At 45.0% G+C, this 12,137-nt stretch overlaps 1 protein-coding gene and 1 long non-coding RNA gene across 20 annotated transcripts in view; one reads left to right on the plus strand and one right to left on the minus strand.

Moving 5' to 3' along the window:
- The window catches only part of DLGAP1 (DLG associated protein 1), a 959,039-nt gene that overhangs the window by 104,840 nt on the left and 842,062 nt on the right, over window positions 1-12,137 (minus strand). The gene's annotated exons all lie outside the window — the stretch shown is intronic.
- Window positions 412-12,137, plus strand: part of LOC126941178 (uncharacterized) — a 28,950-nt gene continuing 17,224 nt past the window's right edge. For 2 of the 3 annotated variants that reach the window (XR_007721119.1, XR_007721117.1), the window contains exon 1: window positions 412-7,288. This is a non-coding gene — a long non-coding RNA (uncharacterized LOC126941178). The remainder of the gene's footprint in view (window positions 7,289-12,137) is intronic. The other variant, XR_007721118.1, reaches the window with a different exon arrangement.

A 12,137-nucleotide genomic window follows, 5' to 3' on the forward strand; every position in this document is an offset into this window, starting at 1 on the left:
CGATCTCAGCTCACTGCAACGTCCACCTCCCGAGTTCAAGCAATTCCCCTGCCTCAGCCTCCCGAGTAGCTGGAACTACAGGAGGGTGCCACCACGTCCGGCTCATTTTTGTATTTTTAGCAGAGATGGGGTTTCACCATGTGGACCAGGATGGTCTCCATCTCTTGACCTTGTGATTCGCCCACCTTGGCCTCCCAAAATGTTGGGATTACAGGCGTGAGCCACCACTCCTGGCCAATTTTATTTATTTATTTTTATTTTTATTTTTTTTAAGAGGCGGTGTCTCGCTCTGTTGCCTGGGCTGGAGTGCAGTGGCGTGATCATGGCTCACTGCATCCTCTAACTCCCGGGCTCAAGCGATCCTCCCACCTCAGCGTCCGGAATAGCTGGAACCACAAGCACACACTACCACATCCAGCTAATTTTTAAAAAACTTTTTGTAAAGATGGGGTCTCACTGTGTTGCCCAGGGTCAAGGTCAGATTTGTTAATACTTGTGACATTGTCTCCTGTTGGAGTTCTGGGTGTTCAATAGTTCATCACCATGTGTGTGATTCACACACTGTACTCAGAAACATTCTTTTTGTTTATTTTTGGGTTTTTTTGCGACAGAGTTTCCTTCTTGTTGCCCAGGCTGGAGTGCAATGGCACACACAATCCCTACTCACTGCAATCTCCACCTCCCAGGTTCAAGCAATTCTCCTGTCTCAGCCTCCCAAGTAGCTAGGATTACAGGTGTGTACCACCACTCCCAGCTAATTTTTGTATTATTAGAGATGGGGTTTCACCATGTTGGCCAGGTTGATCTCAAACCCTGGACCTCAGGTGATCTACCTGCCTCAGCCTCTCAAAGTGCTGGGATTATAGGCATGAGCTACCGTACTCAGCCAGAAGCATTCTTTTTATTCATTTTTATTATAATGATAATAAGGGCCCTAGTAGGGGATTTTAACTGTTTCTTTCCACAGTGTAGAATGATGTCTATATACATTACAGAATGGAGTAATCTTTTTTTTTTTTTTTTTTTTGAGACAGAGTCTCACCCTGTGGCTCAGGCTGGAGTACAATCATGTGATCTCAGCTCACTGCAACCTCCACCTCCCGGGCTAAAGCAATTCTCCCACCTCAGCCTCCCAAGTAGCTGGGATTACAGGCACCTGCCACTGTGCTGGCTATTTTTTGTATTTTTAGTAGAGATGGGGTTTCACCATGTTGCAGGCTGGTCTCGAACTCCTGACCTCAAGCAATGCACCCACCTCGGCCCCCCAAAGTGCTGGGTTTACAGGTGTGAGCCACTGCGCCCAGCCCAGAATGGAGTAATCTGATGCTGTCTTACAGATGAGCACTTCACATTTGCAAGGGTGCGCGCGCGTGCGTGTGTGTGTGTGTGTGTGTGTGTGTGTGTGTGTGTGTGTGTTTTAACTCATCTTTCCATTCTCTTCCCCACCCCTCCTTTCCCATCTGCTACCCTCAGGCTGCAGTTCGATTTCACAGATAGAAAAATAAATAAAGCCTATGGCTGGGCGTGGTGGTTCATGCCTATAATCCCAGCACTTTGGGAGGCTGAGGTGGGCCGATCATTTGAGGTCAGGAGTTCGAGACCAGCCTGACCAACATGGTGAAACCCCGTCTCTACCAAAAATACAAATAAATTAGCCGGGCATGGTGGCCTGCCCCAGTAATCCCAGTTACTTGGGAGGCTGAGGCAGGAGAATCGCTTGAACCCAGGAAGCGGAGGTTGCAGTGAGCCCAGATCACACCACCGCACTCCAGCCATGGTGACAGAGCGAGACTCGGTCTCAAAACAAAAAATAATAATTATTAAAAAATCAGCTGGGTGTGGTGGCGGGCGCCTGTAATCCCAGCTACTCAGGAGGTTGAGGCAGGTGAATCACTTGAACCTGCGAGGTGGAGGTTGCAGTGAGTGGAGATTGCGCCACTACACTCCAGCCTGGGCTACAGTGCGAGATGACTCCTCGAATGAATAAATAAATAAATAAATAAAACCTACATTCTTTACCTTGCCCCACTATAATTTGCACTGACAGGAGGGCAGCTCCGTGCTAGGTACAAGCCGGGTGCTGCTCTGCTTTGATGCTGCCCAGGACACTGGCCTAAAAGCGTGTTTGCAAGCTCTCTCTTCATTCATTCAAGCTCTGCCTAGTACACACTTTTTGGAAACCATTTCCCAAAATGTGTGCTCTTATACCACATTTCCCACCCAACAGATAACCGAGACAGTGCAAGTAACACAGTTTGAATTAAAGAATAAACTTGCGTTGGCCGGGCACAGTGGTTCACGCCTGTAATCCCAGCACTTTGGGAGGCCGAGGCGGGCGGATCATGAGGTCAGGAGATCGAGGCCATCCTGGCTAACACAGTGAAACCCCGTCTCTACTAAAAATACAAAAAATTAGCCAGGCGTGGTGGCGGGCGCCTGTAGTCCCAGCTACTCTCTCAGCTACTAAGGGAGGCTGAGGCAGGGGAATGGTATGAACCTGGGAGGCGGAGCTTGCAGTGAGCCGAGATCATGCCACTGCACTCCAGCCTGGGAGACAGGACGAGACTCCGTCCAAAAAAAAAAAAAAGAAGAAACTTGTGTTGGTAGACAAGTAAGTTCACGAACTGCAGATACAAATAGATCGAGCAGCAGATAATGTTTATTATCTCAAACAAGCACGGCACTGCTTCCTGGTGTGGATTATATTCCAGTTTTCAAAAGGAACCATAGCAAGTACAAGCAATACGATTTTATTTTGGAGGGATTTCTACCATCATAGGCCAAAGATGTTACTAAGTATCAACTCTGAAAAAGCAACTATAAATACTGCAAATCGACTAAGCCAGAGGACGGGAATATATATCCTGCGTGTGGTGTGCTGGACTGTGGTGGGGACTTCATGCTTGTGCTCTGGGCTCATGGGGGCAGCTGACTGCTCATAATTAAGATTGCTGTTGCGGCTGCCCATGTTCCAGAGAGAACACAAGACGACAGAGCTAAGGTGCAGGAATGCGGAAAAACTTGCAGAAACTAGAGCCAGTCTTCGGATTGAAATGAATTACCAATAAAGGGTTGGGAAATGGATCGAGGGGAGGGAAGCATTTTGATGGCCCCTGCTCCGAGGTTCAGCCCATTTGCAGTTGCTGATAACCTTGTCAGGTCACCAGATAAAGGCAAGTCTTGTCACCCTCAGGCACCTGGCAGCAAGGTAATAAAACGGTTGCCTTATCATCTGAAGGTGGAGTTAGTCAAACCTCAGCCCAGGGTAATTATAGTAAACTGAAATTGCCTGTCCTTTACAAAAGAAAAGGGGGGGAGGGAGAGAGAAAGGAAAAGGGCTTAAGGCAGGAAATTGTGTTTGTCTTTCTCCTTGGATTTAAAAAAGAAACGAGCAAAACAGCAAGAAGTTTTCCAGGGAGGGAGAAAAACAGCCCAGCTAAACTCCCCTCACCGGGGTTAACAGGATTGCTGACAGATCAAGCCCACGTGATGGTCAAGAAAAGAGGCTCAAGCTGATGAAAATCCAAGAAATCTTCTTAGGAGCCTTCCTTTCTAAATGTAAATGACTGAGTCATTGCTTTGCTAAGGAGGGAAGGAAGTTACAATCACACCAAGTGACTCATTCATTGCTGTTAGCTCTGGCAGTTGGATAAAAAGTTTTAGCAAAAGCAGCAACAAATGTACTTGAAATACTAGCACAGTAAGGGAATTCCTCTCTTTCAGGATGAATGCCATCCACACAAAAGAGCTCCTGTTGACATCTCATTTACAATCTCCCCCAGGACACAGACAAGACCCTTTCAATAAACTCGGCTCAGAAACACCTATTGTTCAAAATCTTCAACTCGCCACAGGCTACCACCACTCCCTACGGCTTTGCAAAATTAAAGATTTAGAAGAAGGATGGGGACGGTGGAAGCTATGAAAAGAGGCAGGAAAAAAGCCCCTTTGACCCGATGCTGTCAGAGAGCGTGCATGAAGAAGAAAGTTAATGGTATTTCCATTTATATAAGAAGTGCCTAAGAAATGCCTGTGACGTTCGTGAACTAGTGATTGTGAATTCCAAATTTGATGCCAACTTTATGTGTAAAGAAGCTAACTCCTGCCAACATTGTGGCTGAATGAACAGCCGGGGCTATGCTTAACCCATTCCCAGCTTACAAAAGCCCCATAGCAGCTGCAGGAAAGCATCAGGTGAGTCTGATACGGGCTGTCTGTTTCCTCTGGGATTTGAAGCTTGCCTGTCCTGTCCAAGTGGAATCTTGTGCCTAAGTGCTAGAGTCCACCCCTCTCCACTGATTCCCTTCTTTCCATTTCTGCCATTTCCCTTCTTCTTTTAATAAAACTTGGGCATTTTCTAGAGTTACATGTTTTTCTTGGGATGTACTTCACATTAAGGAGCATATTTGTGTTTACAGACACACACACACACACACACACACACACACAAAAGAATTGGGCATTTCCCAAGTGGTGATATCTTTACCTTCCTCATCTTTCACTTAAGGTGCCCTATCTCAGTACACGATCCCTTTGTCTGCCCCGAGTTCAGGCCAAAACTCGGCATTATCTGTAAGCACTCTTGGGTCCTCTCTGATCTCTTAAATCCCTCTGGAATCATTCCACATCCTTCTGTGCATCTTTCTGCTTCCCTAGATCCTATAGTTTGAAATGTTCTCTTCTGGAGTATCACAGCAACTTCCTTAACCCAAGGTTTCTCCAACTCTGAGTTGTGACTTAATGGGTAGTGAAATCAGATGAGTCATGCAGTTTCACCATTTAGAAAATGCAAAAGGTTAGGTAGAAAATGTCAGCGTACATCCTGTGTAGAAAAATTAAGTCTTGTTGGGAAACTTCTTTCAGTTTTTGTGTGCGTGTCCCCGGATCTGTGTACGTACTGGGCAACAGGGAAAATGCATTTTGTAGGTCAAAATATTTGGAGAAATACTTTTCTACTTAGTCTCACTGGGTCTGTCTTTTCTCTGTTTCCAAACTATTGCGTACACTTAGAGGAAGAGCGGAAACCCTCCAGCAGGTCCTGTCAGTCTGCAGTTTACAAATCTGCCCTCAGGATAAGAGTTCCTGCTCACCGTTCAGGTCTCAGAATTCTCCATCCTCCTGACCACTTTGCCTGCAGTTATTCAACCCATCAGTTTCCCTGGGTTTGCATGTGCAATCGATTCCTCGTTAGGGATATTCTTTCCTCTGGTTTTTCCTTCAGATCTGAGCTTACGTTTGGCCTCTTCCAGGAAGACGCCAGGAATGTCCTTCTGAATGCCCTTCCTCGTTCTCATGAGAACACTGCCGTTTTTAATCAGGCAGAGCACTTATTACATTATGATTATCTTCTTGGTTCCCAACCGAACTTTCAAGCTCCAAGTGGGCAGTCAGTAAATATTTCTTGGTGCATCAAATGCTCCACATTTTACACAGTTCACGTTTGCTTCCTACAAACCAATTTGGATAGTTATAAAGTATCTTATCTCTAGTTTCCTTTAACACTTAAATATCTCTTGCACATTTTCTTTTCAAACACTGCTTCGTTAATTTGCAAATTCCTTGAACTCCTATTATTTTGAAAAATCAAAATAATAAAACTTCAAGAAAGCTGTTTGGCTTCTGGCCAGTTAGTCACCCTCTCTGAATGACAGATCTGTAAACAGGAAGGGCAGAACTCTGATCTCTAAAATCCTCTCCAGTCCACTATGACCCTCTAACTTGAACTTTCTCCAGAGAGGTTAAGTGACTTTTCCAAGGTCGTGCAGCTTTTTAGCAGCAGGAGATTTTTTGCCTGTCTATAGATTTTTAAAAGCTAGCAGCAAACAAAAACCAAAAAGTTTACCAAGGAAACTGAGTGCCACTAACAAGTTTGTGTGAAAGAGAATTCATAAAGAAACAGGAGACTTTGAACAAAACACTAAAATCAACAACAACCAAAATGGATTCCTGCCTAGGCAGGTCTGGACTTTAAAAAAAATGGTCTCACTGTGGTTTGCTATTAGATGGAGAGATATTCAGATTTCATTTTTAAAATGAAAGTGAAAGATTAAAGAATTTTGGCATCCTGACCCTTTGTAGAGGCCATTCCTCAGAGGCACAGTGTGCAGACAAAACTATCCTAGAGGTGCCAACCAAAACAAGCTAATGTCTGTCTCATTCCTGAGCCCTGGTGCCTTGACCAGTAACCACGCTCAGGAAGAAAGCTGCAACTTGCCAGGATGAAATTTGGCCCCAGTTCTTACAACCCTTCCCCCCTTCCTTCCCCTGCCAGAATCACACTGAAGAATTCGCTGCTCTCAAAGGCAGACTTTTTCATTACTTCCTTACATTATAGAGTTTGGGCTTAGATAACCAGTTGTATGAGTAGCAAGTCCAACAGAAATACAACAGCAATAATACTTATTTCCTTCCCTAATGTAATATGTTATACTTCATAAGCCACCATATGCATTTGTTGCTTTTCCCCCTTCTACACTGACCAGCAGTTTTGCTTTGTTTGACAGAAAAGTATGGTAAGAAGAAATTGAATTTGAAGTGCTTTCTTACAAAGGAAAAAGAAAATCACTATTATAACTGTATACCAAACTACTACGTATGTGAGGCCCCAACTTTGACTTCGCATCGTTATAGCCAGGTGATGGGATATGGGTGATTTTTACTTTACTCTTTGGGCTTCTCTGAATTTTCCTATTTTTTGAAAAAGAATTACTTTTGTAATTATAAAAAAGTACAAATAAGAATTACATACACGGTTATTTCTTCACTGCTATGACATGACTAGATTATAACTTTTTTTTTTTTTTTGAGACAGACTTTGGGAGTTTCACTCTCGTTGCCCAGGCTGGAGTGCAGTGGCACGACCTCAGCTCACTGCAGCCTCCACCTCCCGGGTTCAAGTGATTCTCCTGCCTCAGCCACCCTAGCAGCTGGGATTACAGGCGCCTGCCCCCACACTCGGCTCATTTTCTTTTGTAATTTTAGTAGAGAAGGGGTTTCGCCATGCTGGCAAGGCTGGTCTTGAACTCCTGACCTCAGGTGAGTGATCCGCCCGCCTCGGCCTCCCGAAGTGCTGGGATTACAGGCATGAGCCACCGCGCCCAGCCTAGATTATGAAATTTTAGTGTTACTATATATGTTGCTGTGTAATTTTTGTTTTGAACCTTTTTTATTTTTCTTTTAATTCCTTTGAGACAGGATCTTGTTGTTACCCAGGCTCATTGCAACAAGGTGATTTTCCCGCCTCAGCCTCCAGAGTAGCTGGATTACAGGCCTGTGCCACCACACCCAGGTAATATTTTATATTTTTTGTAGAAATGGGGTTTTGCTATGTTGCCCAGGCTGGTCTTGAACTCCTGGGCTCAAGCAATCCACCCTCCTCAGCCTCCCAAAGTACTGGGATTACAGGCATAAGCTACTGCACCCAGCCTTGAGCATTTGTTTTTTGAAGGAAATTTTATGTGATTATTACGTAAAAAAGGAATACTAAAAATCTCCTAACATTGATATCTCTCTGTCTTTAAATTTTAAAAGCTTAAGGAACATGGACCCATACAGTGCAGCCAAATATTAGCCGGTAACTTCTTTATTTTTTTTTGAGATGGAGTCTTGCTGTGTCGCCCAGGCTGGAGTGCAGTGGCGTGATCCTTGGCTCACTGCAAGCTCCGCCTCCTGGGTTCAAGTGATTCTCCTGCCTCAGCCTCCCGAGTAGCTGGGACTATAGGCGCCTGCCACAACACCCGGCTAATGGTTTTTTTTTTTTTGTATTTTTAGTAGAGACGGGATTTCACTGTGTTAGCCAGGATGGTGTCGATCTCCTGACCTCATGATCCTCCCGCCTCGGCCTCCCAAAGTGCTGGGATTACAGGTGTGAGCCACCGCACCCGGCCAGCTGGTAACTTCTTTACAAATGGGCTGCAGCATATTTTATTACCTTCTCCTGACAATTTCTTATTTGACTATTTATCATTTCCAGAACATACTAGCCTTTTGCATGCCTTTACGCCCGTGGCAAACATTGTTGTTTGCCTCCTCATAACCATTCTCGCTGTCCTGCTTGCTAATGAGACCCCAGTGCTGTTGATCTTTCCACAGCTGTGAGTTTTAGAGGTGGCAAAGCCCCGACCTAGACATGGAGGCTGAATCTTCACCAGTCTACAAGACAAAGAGATGAGAAGGGAGGTCAGATGGGAATGTTCTGGGAAAGTTTACCTCACTATTTAAAGCCACTCAAGTCAGGGACATCCCTTTTATTCCTCTGGACTTTGTCATCTGCAAGGGATGCTGGAACTGTGGCTGCCATAGGGAGACCACAGAAAGTACTGGCCTAAGAAGACGAGTTCAGTCGGGCGTGGTGGCTCGCACCTGTAATCCCAGCACTTTGGGAGACTGAGGTGGGCAGATCACCTGAGGTCGGGAGTTCAAGACCAGTCTGACCAACATGGAGAAACTCCATCTCTACTAAAAATGCAAAATTAGCCGGGTGTGGTGGTGCATTCCTGTAATCCCAGCTACTGGGGATGCTGAGGCAGGAGAATTGCTTGAACCCAGGAGGGGGAGGTTATAGTGAGTGGAGATTACGCCATTGCACTCCAGCCTGGGCAATGAGAGTGAAACTCCATCTCACCAAAAAAAAAAAAAAAAAAAAAAAAAAAAAAAAGGATGAGCTCACACTGGGGATGACAGGTGGAAGAAAGGCCAGCTGTCATGAACTTACTGGTTTTGGTAAATTCATTGCCTGCCCTACCTTGGGACTTGGTATTGTTTGAGAAAACAAATTATTTTGCCATCTTGGTCACTTCAATTTTATTTTTAAAATTGTGTTTGCTTTTTGATTTGATTGGCTTGGCACTTATGCAGTGACTTTGTAGATGCTGTCTATGTGTTGGGGCTCAGAACATGATGCCCTAAAATATGGTGACTTGGCAATTGAGAAAACCAAAGGAGCAAGAAGGTCACTCAGTGTGAGATCTGGCCACAGCGGAATGCTCTGACCTACCTTTGCCTGAAAGTTGGTCATAAGATGCTCATTCCAGAAGGGTCCTACTCTACACCCAGAGGCAAAGAAGAATCGGAACAGACAGCTCCTGCCCTAACTGGTCCCCAGTTGTTTGTTACCATTAGATAATACATTTATTCTATTCCAAATCTGAAATACTCTAAAGTCTGAAACTTTCTGTTTTTTTGAGACAGAGTCTCGCTCCGTCACCCAGGCTGGAGTGTAGTGCACGATCTCAGCTCACTGCAACCTCCATCTCCCGGGTTCAATAATCCTCTTGCCTCAGCCTCTCCTGTCTCAGCCTCCCAAGTAGCTGGGAGTACAGGCGTGCGCCACCATGCCCGGCTAGAGACAGGGTTTCACCATGTTGGCCATACTGGTGTCGAATGCCTGACCTCAAGTGGTCTGCCTGCCTCAGCCTCCCAAAGTGCTGGGATTATAGGCGTGAGCCGCTGCACCTGACCTAATCTGTAATACTCTCCCCTGCAGTGTCCTCAGCCTCCCAAGTAGCTGGGACTGCAGGCGTGCACCACCACAACCAGCTAATTTTTAAACATTTTTTTGGTAGAGATTTGGTCTCACTATGTTGCCCAGGCTAGTCTCGAATTCCTGCGCTCAGGTGATTCTCCCACCTTGTTCTCCCAAAGTACTAGGATTCGAGGTGTCATCCACCTCCCTCCCTCAAAAAAATGAAAAACGATGGTATAAAAGTATTAACTGCATGGTCTTTTTTTTTTTTTTGGATTTTTCATATGTATTTTTTTCCTATGGCAGAAGAGTTTTCATCATTTGTATGACTCATGCACATGTGTGCACATTAGTGAAATTTGTATGCCAGCCAGGTGTGGCATAAGCCTGTAGTCTCAGTTACTCAGAGGCTGAGGCGGGAGCATTGCTTGAGTCCAGGAGGTCGAAGCTGCTGTGAGCTATGATCACACCACTGCACTCTACCCTGGGCGATAGAGCAAGACCCTGTCTTAAAAAAAAACAGTGTATGCTTTTTTTTTTTCCTGTTAATTTGCTATCTGTTTGTTTTATAGACTCAAATTATCAAGGCTTCAGGGGAAAAATGTAAACTTCCCTACAGCTCCCTTGATCACCCAGCTTAGAGCAGCCTCACACCCTCCCATCCCAGGCCTCCAGCCCCCTAACTGATTTGAGATGCCTGGAGAAAATAAAATTGCTGCTCCATCTTTTGTAAACTAAAAGTGCTGGGGTAGGGGTGGTGCAAAGTTGTGGCTTGCTCATTCAACCCAGTCCTGACCAGCTCTACCACTGCACCCCCCGCCCCCAGCCCTCCACAGCCTTCCAACGGCAGCTGTCTCCAGATTCCCTACATTCTAGTTAGCAGCCTTCACTCTCCCCGTGACCAAGGCCCCACGACGTCTTTCCAAAGCCCCTGCTTGTCATTTCTGTTAACATGCCCCTGCCTCCCACCTCGAAATTACATAGCAGGACCGGCTCCAGCCTTTGCTTCCTTGCACCTTGGAAAATGGCAGAAGGTAAATTACCCCGAGTTTCTCAGGGCTTGTAGGGTGGACCCCTGCCAGTGGTTTCAAACTTTTTCCATACCTTCTCTATCACCCTTCAGTTCAGAAAAGACAAAAAGGAAACCCCAAAGAAAATCAAAACAAAAAAACTTACAAGTCTGTTTCCCTTTGTCTCCATAGTCAGCACTAATGATTTCCAGCTGGGGTGGGGAGCAGGGTGTGGATGGGACCAAGTCCTGTTGCTAAGTTCAAATACTTGAGAATTTAACATCCCAGACCCTCTCCAAGCTCTGCCGCAGGCCCCTCAACTATATTTCCCTAGCTTACCATGGTAACAAGCCAGAGGACTAGCCCTAAGTGTATCCACTTACATTACTGAAGCTCTATCAAGTGAATAAATAATTCCCTCTGCTTTTCATGCCTGAAAGGCGATATTGTATGATGTTTAAGAATATAGCACAGTTCTGTCATCCCAGCTGCTTGGAAGGCTGAGGTGGGATGATTGATTTAGCCCAGGAGTCCAGCCTGGGCAACATAGCAAGATCCCATCTCAAAATATTAAAAAGTAATGTAAGTTTTGGAGGCAGACCTTGATTTAAAAGTGTGTTACCTAGGGAAGGTTGCTGAAGCTCTATAAACATCTGGTTTTTATTGTCTAAAATGAGGATAAGAATGAAAAACTTCCTTATAGGTTGCTGAGAGGCTGAAAGGAAGTAATATATGAGAAATGCTCAGTGTATTAACTCAGGAAATGGCATACAGTAACAACAGCATCAACAGTTCCATAAGGGGAATCCCTTCATTTTGTCCAGGGGGACCCGTGGTCCTTGTGAAAGGTGTGAGAACATCTGAAGCTAACTTCTACACCAACGTGGTCAGATGATGCCATCCCGTATCCATGGCGACCAATATCTCCATTGTCTAGTTTAGTGCCAGGCGGGTGGTGTGCAATGAAACAACGCAATCACAGGCTGCAACTCTGGGGTTCAGTTCATTCGTTAGTGGAACTCCTGTAACACTCAAAATTCTGACTTCATAGGACCTTTGAATTTCAGTTTCAATCATAAAAGAAGTTCTGAAACATTGACCAGTCATCTCATACACGTTTTTTTTTTAGTTATTCCCAGATGGTTGCTGATGTAAAAATAAAACAACCAAAACCTTTGTATTAGATATATCTTGAAGTCTATCATAATATTTTAGTCCACTTCCTTTTTTTTTTTTTTTTTGAGATGGAGTTTTTGCTCTTGTCTCCCAGGCTGGAGTGCAATTGCCATCTCGGCTCACTGCAACCTCTGCCTCCTGGGTTCAAGTGATTCTCCTGCCTCAGCCTTCTGAGTAGCTGGGATTACAGGTGCCCGCCACTATGCCCGGCTAATTTTTTTATATTTTTAGCAAAGACGGGGTTTCACCATGTTGGTTAGGCTGGTCTTGAACTCCTGACTTCAGGTGGTCCACCTGCCTAGGCCTCCCAAAGTGCTGGGATTCCAGGCATGAGCCACCATGCCTGGCATTTTAGTCCATCTTCTATTGCTAATGTAAGAGGAATTAGATTAGGAAGTAGGTTTTTGAAGGCAAAATTTCAGCTTACATGAATTGTTGGTAGCACCTCACTTCATAAGTAATATTAGATATAAAATCTTTCTCAGGAA

This window comes from Macaca thibetana, chromosome 18 (assembly GCF_024542745.1).
Source record: "Macaca thibetana thibetana isolate TM-01 chromosome 18, ASM2454274v1, whole genome shotgun sequence".
Lineage (NCBI taxonomy): Eukaryota > Metazoa > Chordata > Mammalia > Primates > Cercopithecidae > Macaca > Macaca thibetana.